The sequence below is a fragment of the Pan paniscus genome, chromosome 21, assembly GCF_029289425.2.
Source record: "Pan paniscus chromosome 21, NHGRI_mPanPan1-v2.0_pri, whole genome shotgun sequence".
NCBI lineage: Eukaryota > Metazoa > Chordata > Mammalia > Primates > Hominidae > Pan > Pan paniscus.
In genome coordinates this window covers 24,649,947-24,668,624 of record NC_073270.2, presented here as the reverse complement: position 1 = coordinate 24,668,624, position 18,678 = coordinate 24,649,947, and the positions used below count along the sequence as shown (strand labels likewise).

The following is an 18,678-nucleotide window of genomic DNA, read 5'->3' as shown; positions in this document are numbered from 1 at the left end:
ATGACGAGTTAATGGGTGCAGCACACCAACATTGCACATGTATATATATATGTAACAAACCTGCAAGTTGTGCACATGTACCCTAAAACTTAAAGTATAATAATAAAAAAAAAACAGAAACTGAAATACTCGGAAGACAGCCCTAAAAATGACCACAAGTGCCCACCTAATAGCACCAGGTAGGTCTTTATGCTTCTTCAGGCAGCACTAGGCTACCAGACAGGCAGAAGCAGAACTCAGACCCCACTTTGTACCTGCTCACCTCTTCCTCTTTTCTGGACATCTTGGACATAGGGGTCCTGAAATCACATAAAAGAAGTATAATGAAATGCAAGATCTTAACAATTCCTTAAAGTACACAGAAAAACATTTTATCCATCTTTTTGGACAGTCAAGTGTTCCTGAACAGGGTACCTGGGTGATTACTCACACTTTTCATCCATTCACTTATGAAGTTCACCAAAGTACCAAGAGGATCATTTTGCCCTGAACCCACTTGGAACTGCTTGGCTGCCAGCACATGGCTTCTGGTTGCATTTCTTACCCAATTTCTTGTTCAGTGGAAGAGAATGAGCTTTGTAGCACCTGTGATTCATTTTCATTTCTACTTATTTTACTTTCGGGGCTCTAGGCTGATGATTACATTTTCTCTCTCTCTCTCTCACTTCCTTTTTATGCATTTTATATTTGGGGATGATTTTTCAAATTACACAAAGCAATTTTCTTATTGTTCCTGGCAACTTCTATAAAATATTTTTCTTTCAATTATTCAAGAGAATTTCCCCATAAATTAATGTTTCTAAATAAAGATTTTTGAAAGTTTATCAGACTTTTCAAAAAATGGGCTTAGTTTCATCACTCCTACTGTCTTTGTTGAGTATACATTTTATGCTAGAAAAGAAATCTGTTGCTGGAGAAAAGAAAGTGAAAGAGCCAAGTCCTCCATCCTCGATGAATGTACAGTATAGAATTCTCGGTGGTAGACAGGCAAGTGGAAATCAGAGAAGAGAATATGGCACTGGAGAGCACAGAGAAGGGCACCAAACGCACAGAGAATGCTGGGGGAGGAGGACAAGCTGCCCACATCCCTTGATTGGTCCTCACTGTCTTACCTCACTGCGCTTGCCAGTCCACATTCCAGTTGCCACCATCCCCACAAATTTACCTGTGCATATGGCACAAGCAAGTGCGAGAGAACTAATAGCTCTGTACATTCCTCTTCCAAGGAATGACACCAGCAGACATGTTCTATGCAATCTCCCAGAAGTTCCCAGCAGAATTGAGCCCAAGGTATGAATAGCAGTAGCCTGAAAGTTCACACGCACTGTATTGAGCACCTTCTGTTCCCTGTATCATTTCCTCAATGCCCCAGCAGTGTGTCCTGGGACTACCACCCAAATAAATCACTTTCATTTGCATCCTCTTGTCAGGGTTTTCTTCTGTCAATCTGGACAGTCACCTTTATGGAATATAGAATATCTACAGAATCACAAATGATGAAGAGAAATCAATGAGGTGACATAGGAGATGGGAATTCCAAAAAGAAGGAGAGTCTGGACGAAGACACGTGGGCAGGAATCATTGTCAAGTTCCGTATGAGGTGGTGATGACCTTGGCATCTTAAATGACCCCATCCTCTGAGCTCCAGTTCAAAAGCAGCATAACTGTGGCTCAACATGAGATTTCTCAAATGTACAAAGTTTCAGGGACAGCAGACTGCTGAGGCATCTCACATCATGGCAATGACATGGAGTCAGACTACACAGGTTAAAATCCTGATTCTTCCATTTACAAGCTGTGTAAATTTGACATATTTCCCTAAACTCTCTGTGGCTCAGTTATTTCATCTATAAAATGAAGACAGTAACAGCACCTACTAAGTAGTTATTATGAGGTGATGATACATTATTGAGTGTTATGTTCATTATTAGTGTTAGCTAGTTTTTGTTTGTGATTATCTCAGTGATCTCTGAGAAGCAAATCACATGGGGAAGGGGACTCAGTCTTTATCCTCTAGGTCCTCATGGCCTGGTGGGTGACAGAAATAGACACACAAGTAAGAACGACCCTCAGAGGAGGATAGAAAATTCCTCTTGTGCACACAAAACTGCGATAAGACCCCAAATTCAAAAGGGTCACACCTGGCTGGCTACATGGACCAGAGAGGGATTCATAGACAGGGTTTGTGTAGACCTAAACCTGAGAAGCAGTAGCATTTGTGGAGGTAAAGATTTAGGGTGGAGTGGGCATCTACAGGTAAACGTTTGAGAAAGAATTATGTGAGCCTGGACAGTTCTGTGTCTGGAGAACATCAAAGAGTCCAGTTTCTCTAGAGGCCAGGCTATGTCGTGGGAAAAAGCAAGAGTGCAGCGACAGAGAGCAAGATGCCAATGCTTCATGTGGCAGAGGATATGGGTTTCTAAACATTTTAGAACCAGAGAAACAAAATCTGAGGGTGGAGACCAGCAAACAAGTGAAGACTTCACTGTGGATGTCCACATCAGACCTCTCTAGGGAAGATCCAGCAATGTGGCAGCTGAGAAATAAAGTGAGTCTTCTCTTTCATTGATTGCAGATAGTTCTGAGAAGAAAAAGCAGGTTCTCACACTCTTCTATCATGTTTCAAAGCCAATTACCACCTTCTTTTTTTCTATAAAATACAGAATCAGCATGACTATGTAATCACATGAGGTTTATAAAGGGTGTGGCACAATGTCCAATGCAGAACAGCTGCTGACAGACACCTGGCATTGGTGCTGAAGATGATGATGGTGATGAGAATGATATGCTGGAGATGAAAATGGTGGTGGTGGTGGTTTTGAAGGTGATGATGATGGTATGGTGGTAATGCTGGTAATGGTAATGATGGTGATGGTGTTGATGCTGATAGTGGTGCTCATGATGTGTATAATGATGATGAGTATACTGATGGTGATGGTGGTAATGGTGATGGTGATGTTGATGACAGCAGTAATGCTGGTATTGTTAATGGTGATGGTGATTGTGATAATAGTGATGATGGTGGTGGTGGTGGTTATAATGGTGGTGATGATGGTAGCTCTTGTAGTAATAATAGTGGTGATGGTAATAGTGGTGAAGTTGGTGATAGTGATGGTAGTAATAGTGGTGGTGGTGATGGTGATGATGGCAGAGATGGTGGTATTGATAATGATGGTGGTGGTGATGATAGTGATGATGTTGATAATAGTGTTGGTGGTAATGATGGTAGTGATGGTGGGTATTATGGTGGTACTGGTGTTGATGGTGATGGTCTTGGTGGTGGCAGTAATGGTGACGGTGATGATAATAGTGTTGGTGATGGTAGTGATGATTATGATGATGGTGGTGATGATGGTGATGACCATGATGTTGAGGTTATGGTGATGGTGATGATGATGGTGATGGTGATGATGCTGGTGATGATGACGATGGTGATCATGGGAGTGGTATCGATGGTGATAGTGTTAGATAATGGTGATGGTGGTAGTGATGATTGTGGGAATGGTGGTGGTGATGCTGGTGATAGTGATGGTGGTTATGGAAGTGGCAATAGTTGTGAAGATTATGATGATATTGATGATATAGTGGCGATGGTGGTGATATGATATTTGATGTGAAAAGATAAAGCTCTTTGATGCAGAATATAAGCACGAAGGCAGAGCAGCTATTGTTAAGGGTTTTCCTCTGTTTGCAGGCTCATCAGATCTGGACTCAGGTGAATCTGGTCTTCAGACACCTCGCCTTGCATGGGAAACTGGTTTTCAGTAATGGATCATGTGTTCTTCTTAACCAGAGCAGCAAACGTGGTTTTTCCATGGTATTCATGCCTCCGACTGACTAAGTTGACCATGAAAAAGAAGGAGATGGGGAGTTTTAGAAAGGGGCAGGAAGTAAGAGAGGGAGCACCAGGAAACGGGTGAGGAGGCAGAGACTGGAAGAGAGGATAGAAACCAGACTTGTCCACAGGGGTGTCCACACGTTCATTGTCACCTGCCTTCAGAAGGTCCCTGTCTTCTGAGAGAGTCAGCTCTGGGCCTGTCTCTCCTTCCTGGAAATATCCAGCAAGGGCCCTGGGGAGAGCTGCAGGAACAGAAGGCTGTGCCATCTACTGGCCATCGCTCTGATCAATAAAACCCCACATGCCCAGGTAGCCCAGGTAGCCCAGGGCAGCGAGGACAGAGCCAAGCAGACGGGCCTCTGCAGAACCCGTACGGCACTCAGGGAATGCTTAGTTTACAAAACCCCTTTCTCCAAGGCAGATGCTATGACAACCCCAGGGTTACCTTCAGAGCCTGCTCCCCAGGGTGAGGCTGCAGTAGAGGCACCCAAAGGGCTGGTCATCCGTGGGTGAATGCTTCCCTCTGGTGGTCACTGTGGTGAAGTGGAGCATGCAGAACCTAGAGGTTCTCTGCAAACTCATGAACTGAGAAGGATTTACAGGGCAGGTAGCTGCAGGCACAGGAATTGCCCTGTAGCTTTGTGGTTTATCTGCCACATTTGAGCATTTTCCTTGTGATGTGTTCATCTTCACATGTGATGTTTCAGCATATCATCCACTCCTTTATCATGGGGTGAGGAGGTTGCCAACTCTGCAAGCCTCTTCCCACTTAGTTCCCGTCGGATACTCTCCATATCTTAGGGCCCCAAAGCCCACCATTCCTGCCAACTCTGACACAGCTCAGGCATCCTTCTCAGACACCCCAAATGGCATGCACACCTGTGCATAAACACATTCATGAACTTCAGAGTACAATGGAGTTTCTACAAGCTCTCGATGAACACTCATATAAGTGACTTTGTTCTGGAGACCAGCCATTGTCAGTTCCTTTCCTCTTGCCTGCCCCTGAGTGCAAACAGTGAAAGTATCAGGCAATGGACTTCCAAGCCTTCCTCACCCCTGGGGAAATGGAGCTCAGGTCCAGCCAGCAACTGCTAAGCACTCGGCCAGGTTGCTACTAAGAGAGTATCTGCTGGATAAACAGAGAAAAGCCCCCTGAGGAGAGTTCTCTCTCTCTCTTTCTCTCTCTCTCTCTCTCTCTCTCTCTGTCTCTTTCTCTCTCTCTCCCTCAACCCTCCTCTCACGCCCTGTGACCTCCTCCTGCTCCGACTCCTCACCTTTCAGGCTGTAGTGTGGGACAGGATGTCTAGGGCTATGGTGTCCACCTTTCACTCATGAGCTGTGTGCCCAAGAACAAAAGCGCAAGGAATGATGGAGAAGATGGAAGGAAACCACCTGGGCCCCTGCTGAGGATGCTGCAACTCTGTGAACACCACCCCCACAGCCTTTGTTAAATAACCAGTGTCATCGTAGGAGAGGCGGCAAGTGTTTCTCAGGACTCCTGCTACCTGCGGCCAGGACACTCCCTAGGTGTGATGGAGCTGACACATTACTTAATGTCAGTCCCAGAGCCAGGGTGGCAAATGAAGCTTACTGTGTGACAAGAACATAATTAAGCTGAAAATTACATGACCTGACATCTTATCCTCAAACTACCTCCTACTTATATTCTTAAGAGTACAAAGGGTTTCTGGTACCTGCTCAACCTTCCTCAACAGCAAGATCAAATGAAATTATATGAGTGAAAATATTTCACCGAGTCCAATACAGATGGACACTTTGGTTTGCATTTCACTAGGGATGAAGAGGGGGAAAAAAGACCCAGCTGAGTAAGTAATTTTTGGGAACAAGGAACTTTCCAGATGAAGCTTTGGTTTTCTTCAGCAGGTCTCATGGGTGTGAGAACATTGGGATCATCTACTGAACGGAGATATCCAATCTCCTAGACAAAAATGTTCCAAACTTTCACAAACCTAACACCCACTGTGGTTAAAAGGCAAGATATTTGGGTGTGGGTCCTGACTCCACCATCTCTTGGTTAGGGTTCCTGGGAACCAACTCAGATGGAGATTCACAGGCAAGAGGCTCACTGAGGCATGTGCTGGGAAGGCAGGGGTCCTCCCAACACTTTGAGAGGCCGAGGCGGGCAGATCATGAGGTCAAAAGTTTGAGACCAGCCTGACCAAAATGGTGAAACTCCGTCTCTACTAAAAAAAAAAATACAAAAATTAGCCAGGCCTCGTGGCACGTGCCTGTAATCCCAGCTACTCGGGAGGCTGAGGCAGGAGAATCACTTGAACCCAAGAGGTGGAGGTTGCAGTGAGCCAAGATCATGCCATTGCACTCCAGCCTGGGCAACAGAGTGAGACTCCATCTCAAAAAAAGTGGGCATAGAATGCCTAGGAATACAACTTACAAGGCAGGCAAAGGACCTCTTCAAGGAGAACTACAAACAGCTGCTCAAGGAAATAAGGCTGGACACAAAGAAATGGAAAAAAATTCATTCTCATCAATAGGAAGGATAAATATCATGAAAATGGCCATACTGCCCAAAGTAATTTATAGATTCAATGCTATTCCCATCAAGCTATCATTGATTTTCTTTGCAGAATTACAAAAAAAAAAAACTACTTTAAATTTCATATGAAATCAAAAAAAGATCCCATATAGCCAAGCCAATACTAAGCAAAAAGAACAAAGCTGCAGACATCATGCTACCTGACTTCAAACTACACTACGAGGCTGCAGTAACCAAAACAGCATGGTATTGGTACCAAAACAGAGATATAGACCAAGGGAACAGAACAGAGCCCTCAGAAATAACATCAAGCATCTACAACCATCTGATCTTTGACAAATCTGACAAAAACAAGCAATGGGAAAGGATTCCCTATTTAATAAATGGTGCTGGGAAAACCAGTTAGCCATATGCAGAAAACAGAAACTGGGCCCCTTCCTTATATCTTATACAAAAATTAACTCAAGATGGATTAAAGACTTAAATGTAACACCTAAAACCATAAAAACCCTAGAAGAAAACCTAGGCAATACCATTGAGGACATAGGCATGGGCAAAAACTTCATGACTAAAATGTCAAAAGGAATTGCAACAAAAGTCAAAATTGACAAATGGGATCTATTTAAACTAAAGAGCTTCTGCACACCAAAAGAAACTATCATTGGAGTAAACAGGCAACCTACAGAAAGGGAGAACATTTTTGCAATCTATCCATCTGACAAAGCTCTAATATCCAGACCTTTGCGCAAAAAGTGCACAAAGGATATGAAGAGACACGTCTCAAGACATTTATGCAACCAATAAGCACATGAAAAAAAGCTCATCATCATTGGTCATTAGAGAAATGCAAATCAAAACCACAATGAGATACCATCTCATGCCAATTAGAATGGCAATCATTAATAAGTCAGGAAACAACAGATGCTGGCGAGGCTGTGGAGAAATAGGAAGGCTTTTACACAGTTGGTGGGAATGTAAATTACTTCAACCATTGTGGAAGACAGTGTGGTGATTCCTCAAGGATCTAAAACCAGAAATGCCATTTGACCCAGCAATCCCATTACTGGGTATATATCCAAAGGATTATAAACCATTCTACTATAAAGACACATGCACACATATGTTTATTGCAACACTATTTACAATAGCAAAGACTTGGAACCCAAATGCCCATCAGTGATAGACTGGATAAAGAAAATGTGGCACATACACTATGCAGCCATAAAAGAGAATGCATTCATGTCCTTTGCAGGGACATAGATGAAGCTGGAAACCATCATTCTCAGCAAACTAACACAGGAACAGAAAAACAAACACCACATGTTCTCACTCATAAGTGGCAGTTGACCAGTGAGAACACATGGACACAGGGAGGGGAAAATCACATATCGGGGCCTGTCAGAGACTGGGGGACAAGTGGAGGGAAAGCATTAAGACAAACACCTAATGCATGTGGGGCTTAAAACCTAGATGACAGGTTGACAGGTGCAGCAAACCACCATGGCACATGTACACCTATGTAACAAACCTGCACATTCTGCACATGTATTCCAGAACTTAAAGTAAAATTTTTAAAAGTGGGCATAGGACATAAACAGATATTTTTCAAAAGAAGACATACAAGTGGCAAACATGCTTGTGAAAAAATGCTCAACATGACTAAATATCTGAGAAATGCAAATTGAAATCACAATGAAATATCATTGTACACCAGGGAGAAAGGCTGTTATTAAGTGTCAAAAGACAGCAGAGTGCAGTGGTTCATGTCTATAATCACAGCACTTTGACAGGCCAAAATGGGAGGATTGCTTGGGGCCAGGAGTTCAAGACCAACCTGGACAAAATAGTGAAACCCTGTCTCTACAAAAAATAAAAATGTCTTGCCATGGGCCTGTAGTCCTAGCTACTCAGGAGGCTGAGGCAGGTGGATCATTTGAGCTCAGGAGTTTGAGGCTATAGTTAGGTATGATCGTGCCACTGCCTTTCCGCCCAGGTAAGAGTGTGAGATCCTGTCTCAAAAGAAAGTCAAAAAACAACAGACATTGGAGAAGATGTGGGGAAAAGAAAAAATTATGCACTGTTGGTGGAAGTGTACATTAGTGCAACCTCTATAGAAAACTGATGATTTCTCAAACAACTAAAAGCAGAACTGCCCTGTGATCCAGCAGTTCCATTACTGGATAGGTACCCTCTAAAAAGAAATCATTATGTAAAAATGACACCTGCACTTGTATGTTTCTTGCAGCAGTTTTCACATAGAAAAGTCATGGTATCAATGGACAGATGGACAGTTGGATAAAACAAGGTGGTTTGTGTGTGTGTATGAATGCTACTCCATATATATATATATATATATGTACACACACACATATACATATATGTATATATGTATACGTGTGTGTGTACATATATATATATGTGCACACACACACACACACACACCATGGAGTAATACTCAGCCACAAAAATGAATGAAATTATGTTTTTTTGCAGCAACATATATGGAACTGGAGGCCATTATCCTTATTGAAGTGATTCAAACTGAAAATCAAAAACTGCATGCTCTCACTTGCTAAGTGGGAGCTAAACAATGGGTACTCACGGACATGCAGAGTGGAATGATAGACAGTGGAGGCTCAAAGGTGGGAGAGCGGGATGGTGGTGAATGTGAAATATCACCTAGTGGATATAACGTACATTATCTGGTAATGGGTACCCTAAAAGCCCAGATTTCACCTCTATGCAATATATCCACATAACGCAACTACATCTGTACCCCAAAATCCATAAAAATAAACAAATCCCCCAGGTTACACATACATAATTAGGCGTTTTATTGTATGTAAATTCTACCTCATTCAAGGCAATTTTTAAGAATCAGGTGAGTTTTCCAAGTAGTGCACAGAGGACCAGCGCCGGCAGCTTGGCTGTCTGAGGGGAGGATCAAGAGACACCCGTGGGCTCCCACATTCATCCCGCGGCTGCTGCTCCCTCTCCTGACACCCCCACCACCTGCCAGGAGTCTCCCTGCACCTCCCACCGGGCCCCACCCACAGTTACCCTGAGACTCCAGGTCATTCCCTTCCCTGCTCACACCCGCCCCAGGAGCTTCCTCTTCTTGGAGCAGGCATGCTCAGCCCCGCCTCAGGGCCTTTGCACTGGCTGTTCCCGCTGCCTGGAGCTCTGTTTCCTGTCTAGACAGGGCTTCTCACCTTTCCAGTCTCTCTGACCAGGGTCCAGTGGCTCCATCTGTCTCTACCTCATACTCTTTCACTTCCAACAGAGAGACTAATTTCCTGATATTAATTACTGATTATCGCTTTCTCATCCTCCATACCCTAAGGAGCAGAACCACTGCCACCAGCCACACGTGGCCATGGGTCACTGAAAATGAGGCCAGTCCAAAATGACATTTGGTCTAAGTGTGAAAAAAAACACAGGGAATTTCAAAGACTTACACACATTCAAAAGAATGTAAACTATCTCATTAACAACTGTTCCCATGTGTTGAAATAATATTTTGGATATATTAGGTTAAACAAGAAATATTATTAAAATCAATCCCTCTGTTTCTTTTTCCTTTTTTAACGTGTCTATTATAAAACTGAAAAGTGCTCATGGGTTTGTGTCACATCTCTTTCCATGGCTCGGTCATCCGTGCTCCCTCTCTAGGTCCTAGACCACGTGGTACCCGGAGGAGCTGATGAAGATTTTGTGTATTGAATAATGAGGACTTATGGAAAAATAACCTAATGACCTTTCGCAAAACATTAATTCTCTTATGTCTGGCAAAGAAATTCCCCAGAGCAGGATGTGGAATAAGCCTTCCAGGAGCTCCTGAAATCATCTCTCTGTTTCATGGATTCCCAGACTGTGACCAAGCTCTCACTGATGCCTCTGAAAACTGAAGATCCCAGGAGGGCCCTGCACTTTTCCCTTTTCTGAGGAAACAGGAGGTCATGTTGCTTTCACAGCCCAACGAGCAGTGTGCCCTCTCTGGGGACAACGGTGAGCCAGCTTGAGAGCAATGGGGAGGAGGGGCAGGGCTGGAAAAGTGGTGGGAGTGAGGAGAGTAGTGAGGAGGAGGGGGAGATGGAGGAGCAGACTGGTGGATGGAGGGGCAGGGGAACTTAGGCAGGGAGGGAGGTTATGGGGGGCCAGGGGGGGCAGGTAGGGGGAGTAGTGAAATGAGAGATGGAGAAAGAGGGGGATGGGCAGAAAGAGGAGGAGGAGCCAAGGGCGGGCATGGAGTGGGGTGGGCTGGGGCTGCCGAAGCACGATAAATGCACAGCTGCCTGCTGGTCTGGGCTCCCTACCTTAGGCTCTCACCCTCATCTCCTGCAGCTCCAGCTCTGTGCTCTGCCTCTGAGGAGCCCATGGCCCGGCCCCTGTGCACCCTGCTGCTCCTGCTGGCCGCCCTGGCAGTGGCCCTGTCCTGGAGCCCCGAGGAGGAGGAAGGACAATCGGGGTGACATCTATGACACACACCTCAATGATGAGTGGGTACAGCGTGCCCTTCACTTCACCATTAGCAAGTACAACAAAGCCACCAGAGATCAGTACTACAGACGCCCGCTGTGGGTGCTGCGAGCCAGAGAGCAGGTGGGTGCTGCCACCACACCTAGGGATGCCATAGCCTCTGCTTTGCCCCTCCGAGAGCATTCCCAGCAAATCAGCACTGACACATTCATGATCTAAGGCTCAGACTCATTCAGCTTTCCCTGACAGTCCGCTGACGGCCTTCAAGCCCAAGGATGCTCCTGGGCCATGAGTGCTTGAGTTCAGCCTTGTCGTGTCCACTTGGCCACCTTTAACCTGCAGCAGTCACTGGGTCTGTGCCATGATGTTAGCATTTCCCAGGGTCCAGCAGGTGTGGATGGAGACTGTGCGGACTCTGGGTGGGCTTGGTGCTGCTCAGGATGAGAGCCAGGCCATGAGGCTCATCCTCCTCTCTGACTCCTCTCTGCAGGGGCCACAAAGGAGCCTGGCTCCTTGTTCTGCAGAGCCCTGCTTCCCTCCCCAAGTCACGCCCTGGGTACAGCCCCTTAGGGCTACCAGCCTTCACCCTCAGACTGGCTGACCACCTCCTGCAGCCCAGGACTGCTGAGTTCCTGCTGGGGTGGAACACGCCTGATGACCCTCCCTCTGCCAGCTGACACAGAGTTAGACTCAGCCAGTGAGGACAGCAGTCACCCAGCAGAGTAGAGGAGGGAGTTGGGTCAGGAGGGAGATTCAGCAGGGCTACCAGGCCCAGCTTGACGTGCATCCCGTGGCAGAGCAGCAAACAGTGACATAGACTTTAGAGCTCCTCCACCTTCTCTTGGAAATTCAAAGGAGTCCAGACCAGCCCTGTTTCTCCTCCTGCAGCCATCAGCTGGTGCTCTCTGCCCGCACATGAGGTGCATTCGCTGGTGTCACAGTTCCTCCTGGCCTGCAAGTGTCTCTGAAGTGTGACAGTAACTCAGAGTGAAGCAGTGGATGATGTGAATTGTTGGGCCCAGGATCCTAATTTACAGATGGGGAGACTGATGCCCTAGAGAACACACAACTACCTCTTGGTTCCACAGCCTGGTTCCCAGGGCTCCTTCTCCTGTGCTTCTCCCCAGTTCTGACAAGTTGCGCCTCCATGATGCCCTGTGCAGGGAAAGCATTCAATTCTCTTCTGCAGTAGCAAGTTTAACACAAGTAGGTGTATGACCCTAGAAATACTGGAGCCAAAAACCCACTCAGAATGGAGGCATTAGAGAGGAAGTCTCTTATGGATGTTTTAGGCCGGCACTAAAACATCCACTCAGAATGGAGACACTAGAGAGGAAGTCTCTTGTTGGCCTAAAACATCCATTTGTGTGAAGCTTCTCATCTCCTACTGATAAAAGAGGGAATAAATAAGTCTGAGTTAAATGGAGGAAATAAGATGCTCAATGGGCTGAATGCTAGAAACTGGAAGTTAGCTGAAATTTCATCATCAGACGACAGCCTTCCTAGAAGAAATACAGGGTCCCTGCCCCTTGGGCCAGCAGATTTCAGTTAATCCTTTGCACTGGCACAGAGAAAACAAGTTACCAGGGAGGCCTGGGGCATATCACCCCTGCCAGCCGGCAGGAGGTGACTGTGTGCCTTGCAGGTGGGAGTGTGGGCAGCTCATGAAGGCAGGAATGAAGCCCCAGGCAACTCCCTTGACTCAGTCACAGTGATGTGCCTGTGTGTGCATGAAACTGGTGGAGAGCACTGTCCGTGCATCCTGCTCTTTCCCGTGAGTAGGTCGTGGCTGCGATGAACTAAATCTTTGATGTGGAGATGGGGCAAATCAAATGTGCCAGGTCCCAGCCCAACTTGGAAAACTGTCCGTTCCATGACCAGCCAAAACTTCAGGAGGTATGTGCATGATGTGGGTCGGGGACAGTTGTGCATTGCAGAGGGGTGTGTGTGTGTGTGTGCTCGTTCATATGTTTTGAAGGGTATGTGTGTAAGCGCATCGGTATGCCTAGAGCAGGGCATGCAGGCATGGGTACATTTATATGGCGACATGCATGTGTGTTTATGCACACATGGGCAGATGTGTGTTGGGAGAGACATGAATGTGTGTGCATATGAAGTTATATGTCTGTGCATGTACATGTGAGTAGGTGTGCAGGTGTTGTTTTGCTCATGGAAAGGGGCATGTGTACACACACATGTGCAAGTGTGTGGGGGAGGTGCATGGGAGTGTGCATGTGGTTGTGTGGGAGAAGTATGGACGTTTGTGCATAGATCCATGTGGGTGAGGGTTGGGGTGAGTTCATGTAGATGAATATGTGTGTACATGTAGGTGGGGTGGTGTGGAGAGGAGTGAGGAATTTGATTTGCTAAGAGGGCTTTAGCTTGGGAATGGGGGTACTGGGAGCTCCACCTCATGTGCTTAGGGTTGTTGCCTGCTGAACCATAGGAAGCAGCTGCAGGGTTGGGTGTGGGGCAGGGAGATGGGGCTCTGTCTAATCCCAGCTTCAGGCACCTGCCCACAGCCACCGCCATGCTGAGCAGATTAGAGGGACCTAGAGGCCTGTTAGCTGCAAAGCCCTGGACCTGCCCCGCTCACCCAACAACAGCCTCTCCAAAGACCTGCTTGTTCTTGTGAGGTCTCCAATCAGGGAGGACCCGCACTCCCCTTCTCGCCTGCTCCCTACGCCCCAGCTCTTTCAAGGGGAGCTGCCCTGCCCTGGCTTCTTCCCTCTGGCCCCTCATAGTGCTGGCCTAGGCACAGGAGGTGGAAGGAGCTGGGGGCAGTGTGCTGCCTCCCCCTGTCCTGCACCCTTAGGGCTCCCGAGACCTTGCACAGGCTGCTCCTCCCAGGGCTGTGCTGGGGCAGGAACCCTGCAGGCTGGAAATGGGGGCAATGCCACCTGGTGACCTGGAGCCTTCCATCCCCACCTGAGAGGGGGAATGGAGTAATCACTGCACAATTTGGTTCAGTTCCTTGGGTCTCAGCAGGAGCAGGTGGGGGCACAGTGTCTCACCTCCATCCATCCTTGCCTCCGTCAGATGCCTCATGCCTGGGCGTCTCTCACTTTAACTGCAGCCGACACTGATAGTCCCTCTCTCTTTCCTTTCACGGAAACAGTTATGCTCTTTCCAGATCTATGAAGTTCCTTGGGAGGACAGAATGTCCTTGGTGAAATCCACGTGTCAGAATGTCTAGGGGTTTGTACCAGGCCAGCTGCACAAACCACCTCCTACTCCCATGCCACTGTAGTGCTCTCACCCTTGAATTGGTGGTTCCTGCCCTGGGGGAGGTCTCCTCTGAGGGTCTTCACCAGGAGACAGGCAGAGAAGACATCAGGAGGCTTTCTTCACAGCAGGGGTTTCTGCCCTGGCTCCTTGCTTCTTACAGCCCCAGTGTATGGTACACATGCCCCCTTCTCCTGCAACTAAACAGTAGCATCTGCTCCCACTGAGTTCTTGGCTGTCCAGGGCTGTGCAAACAGGAAGGCTTTTGGCAGACCCTTTATGAAACTCTCCTTGTCCACCAGCCCCCTCCTCCAAGTCTGACCTCTTCCAAAGGGAGCAGCCCAGGTTCTAGTGTGAGAGCAGTGCCTCCTTTCATCAGTTCCATGTGGGTGTGCCCTACGCAGGGAGGTCATACCCTATGCTGGACAGGGAGATTGTGCATTACACTGGGAGGTAGTGCCCTGTGCTGGGAGGCTATGTGCTACGATGAGAGGTGGTGTCCTATGCTGAGAGATGGTGCCCTATGCTGGGAGGCTGTGTCCTATGCTGAGAGGTGGTGTCTTATCCTGGGAGATTTTGCCCTGTGCTTGGAAGTTATGCCCTAGGCTGGGAGGCAGTGCCCTGTGCTGGGAGGTTGCACCCTAGGAGCATTGTTCACGTTCACACCCACTAGTACTTTCTCTTGGACTTGGATTTAAAGCAAGTCGTCATGTCAAGCTTAACATAAAGTATGTAGAAATTAAAACATTCAGGACTGTAATGCAGTGGATGCTCTTCAGGTTTCAAGAAGGATGTTCTCATTAATAAAGAACATCACTTCATTGTCACTAGCATTCCAAAGAACAGTGGACATTTCTGCCCTGAACAGGAAACTACAGTCCTAAGTCACACAGCCCACCCTGCACAACCCTCTTTGCCATTTCAGGGTACAGGGGGGCAGCCTCATGGCCGGTGCCCCAGGCAGGGCTCTCCAATACCTTCCATGCTCAGAGTCACATTGAGCAAGGGCTGCTGCCATGAACATGGCGGAGGGCAGGGGCGCAAAATGGTAAGAGGAAATCTGCCCAAATTGTCCAGAGGCTGGCACCCATGTGCCACACCTAGAAATCCAGAGTGGGAAACAGATGGACAGGGAGAGTGGAGAACATCTACATCCATTTCATCTCCACTTGGACTTGATTTTACAGAGGTCTTTGGGATCTGGGAACTGAAGCACCACCCAGGAGGCCATGACCTGGGGGGCTTCAGTCTGAGCCTCATCCTCTTGGGGGTGGGCAGGTGTAGTCACTCAGGCTTCTGGTGGGAGAGAGGGGTTGCATGCAGAGTAGGAGGTGCTCAGAGTGGTGACTGGGGTGAGGACATCTCTGCAAGGAGTTGCTCATGATTTTCTACCTGAATGGAAGATCTTTGACACAAGCAACCACCATCAAGACACACAATGAAGAGAGGATTTTCTGTAAACTAAGCCACTTCTCAGACACAATTCTTTCTCCCTTGAGAAAGTTGGGAGTAAAGTGGGGGCTGCATACTGGGCTTCCCCCACCTTCTCCCAGTGTGTCTGCTCTCTAGGAGGGAAGAAGTGGATAGGGATGCTGAGGGTGAACAGGTATATCTTCTGAGCCAAATGAATTGTCTGAACTGTGTACTGAAGCCACTAGATCTCTGTAGGAGAGTAAGACAGGGTTTCACTAGACTGATATTTGCCTACAAATATCAAAAATTACAAACTCCATATCACTGAATTCCCATTTTGGAAATTTTATGCCTTTTCTAAGACTTTCTCTCCCAAAAATGATGTCACAAATCAGTGGTAAAAGATTGAAAATGAAGATGTTAGAAAGGATTTTGAAGGGATATTGAGGCTCTCAGAGCATGGCAGGCCTCTGTGTAAAGCAGCCAGTGTCAAGCCTGGTCTGCAAAGTGGACCTAGGTCCTGTGTCCTTAGAACCCATAAAGTCCAGACAGATGTGGAATGTTCTGTCCATAAACCCCTTCTCTGTAGCTCTGTGCTTCTGTGGAAAGGTGGATATAGATCTTCCAGGCAGTAGAATGTTCTTCTTACTGATAAGCAAAGTTTCTGACAGCCCCTGACTCTAGAGGATGAGGTCTTCCATTGAGTCAGAAAGCAGTCTTGTGTTGACCTCCTATCTCATCCTATGACTTAGAATGCCTTAACCATCTGGGAATGCAGCACAGTAGGTCTCAGCCTCATTGTACCCAGCCCCTACTCCAGATGAAGTTGCTCTGATTCAAACGCCTCTGACATGAGCACGTAGATGGGGTGGTGGGGAACAAATGTGATGAATTTGATTTGCTAAGTGGGATTTAACTTGGCATTGGGGGTACTGGGAGCTCCACCCTGCATCCTTTGGGATGTTGCCTGCTGGACTGGAGGAAGCAGCTTCAGGGCTGGGTGCTGGGCAGGCAGAAGGGGCTCTGTCTAATCCCAGCCTCAGGCACCTGCCCAGAGTCAGAAAGCAGTCATCAGCCAGCAAGAGGCTGTTTGACATTTCAAAGCTGCAGCTTGAGAGAAACATTCTGTCCTGCTCATGATGCCACTGGCTTTGTTAACATCAGTCCATCTATCCACTCTGCAGACGAAAGGGCAGATTTGCCCTTCTTAATCCACATGATTTTTACTTCCTCACATGATATTTTTATTAATCAGCTACTGACACAACTCATAATTTCATTTGATGTTTTTATACTCAACTAATGAATCACTATTTGCCTCATTGTAAGACATTTATCATAGGACTTTGTCACGTATAACAGAAGAATAAAGCAGTCTTTCCACTAAAAGGTTTGATCACTTGTAAAATTGATGGCTCATCACATCTTGATTCAAACTCATACTTGGTCATATCGTGCACATTTGTCTGATTGTTGTCTAATTTGGAAAAGCCTCTTTCATTTTCCTTTCATCTGCAAGCTCTAAGATTTTAATACCTCTAAAATTTCTCGACTTAAATTTGAAGACCTTAACAAATCTTTCTATTGATAATACACACAAACACAGCATTTTTAAACTGTCACGGTTGTATTGAGCTTCAGAATTATCTAAAAATGTCATTATGGGCTATATTTATTAGCTCATTGTATGTGCAGGAGGTGTTTGTCCTGAAGCAAGTATTTCTTCGAGCTGTCTTTCTGCTAGTCACAGTTTTATATCTGTGTTATGTGGAGCTCCCAGACTTGATCAGGATAAGAAGAGGTGGGAGGTCAGCCCCATCCATCAGTTCTGTGCCGCTTCACACATATATGTCCTTATTATGGGTAGTTTCACCACACAGATCTGTGCTCTACAAATGTCAAAAATTGAGAAATTCTATCTCATTCAATTCCCATCAAAAATAAAGACAACTGCATAATGCACTAATTATGTTATATGCCATATTACTAAATACATTTCCAATAGAATAAAACTTCCTTTTTTGACTAGGGTCAAAAAGAAACAAAACACTCACTTAAAATTTTGCATGTTTCTTCTGGGAATAATTTTCCACAGATGGGCTTCTGGCTCCACACATTGCAAACCTTCTTTCCTCTGCTAATCACAGGCTTCCAATGTGAGGTGCTGGGGACATTTTCTGATCAAGGTTCTACCACTCCTCAATGCTTTAGGTAAAAACCAAGATGGTGGTAGGGCCTTGTCTGGGGCCTCTCCTGCACCAGGACAGTTTGAGGCAACATGACTATGCACAGAGTGACTGAGAACCATGGGACTGTGTTCCCCTCACCCCATGTTAAATGCATCCCTACTCAACTTCCTCTTAGCCAGATACCAAAATGCCTGTGTCCACCCTACACCATCCTGAGGGCCGTGAATGGGAAGAGGAAAGCCAGAGTAGAAAAATCCAGTGTTCTTAGCTGACTACAGTGAAAATATCACACATTTTTTATTGTACAAAACATCCAGCCAAGTAAAGCTGTTGCTCAGGCCCACTTGGAGCCTTTTGTGGGGTTTTTGAAAATCTCTGTACTTAAACGTCATTAGCATCATTGAAGATCTTCTGGATTTTTATGAGAAGACTTTACTATTTTTGCAAGAGTGGATGGGCCAAGGGGAAATGGGAAGGAGGCAAATCCACCAGCCACAAAAATAGGAGACATGGAGAAGAAGTGAGGGAAGGAGAAACTCATGCAAAAGAAACCTGCACGTGCATGAAGACCTGGCAAGAGGCTTTCCGCAGCATGTAAGAAAGGCCCCAATTAAAAATGGCTTGAATGCAAAGGGAGTGCTCTACCTTTCATAATAAGAAGGCCCTGGGTGAGACAAGCTTTAGGAACAGAACTCCCACCATCTAGCTCTGCTTCTCTGGGATTCTCTCATTCTTACCTCTCTGTTCATGATGCTTCAGCCTCAAGCTGGTAGCAAGGTGGTTGCCACAACTCCAGACATCACATCATCAGCACCAACATCCAGAGGCAGAAAGATCCTAGGGAGAAGCCTCTGTTCCACCCGTCCTTCCTGAATGTGAGTAACCTCCTCCTATGCACTCACTCCTTTTGATGCCTCATAGGCCAGGTCTGGATCACAGGCCCATCCCCTACACCAATCATACACTTAATAGATCTTAATACATCTACACTTAAAAGATGTTGGGAATCTATTAAT

General features: G+C 46.4%; 1 pseudogene; it reads left to right on the top strand.

The window, feature by feature from the left end:
• Positions 1-10,732: 10,732 nt before the first annotated feature.
• Positions 10,733-14,031, top strand: LOC100975858 (cystatin-SA-like; annotated as a pseudogene).
• Positions 14,032-18,678: the final 4,647 nt, after the last annotated feature.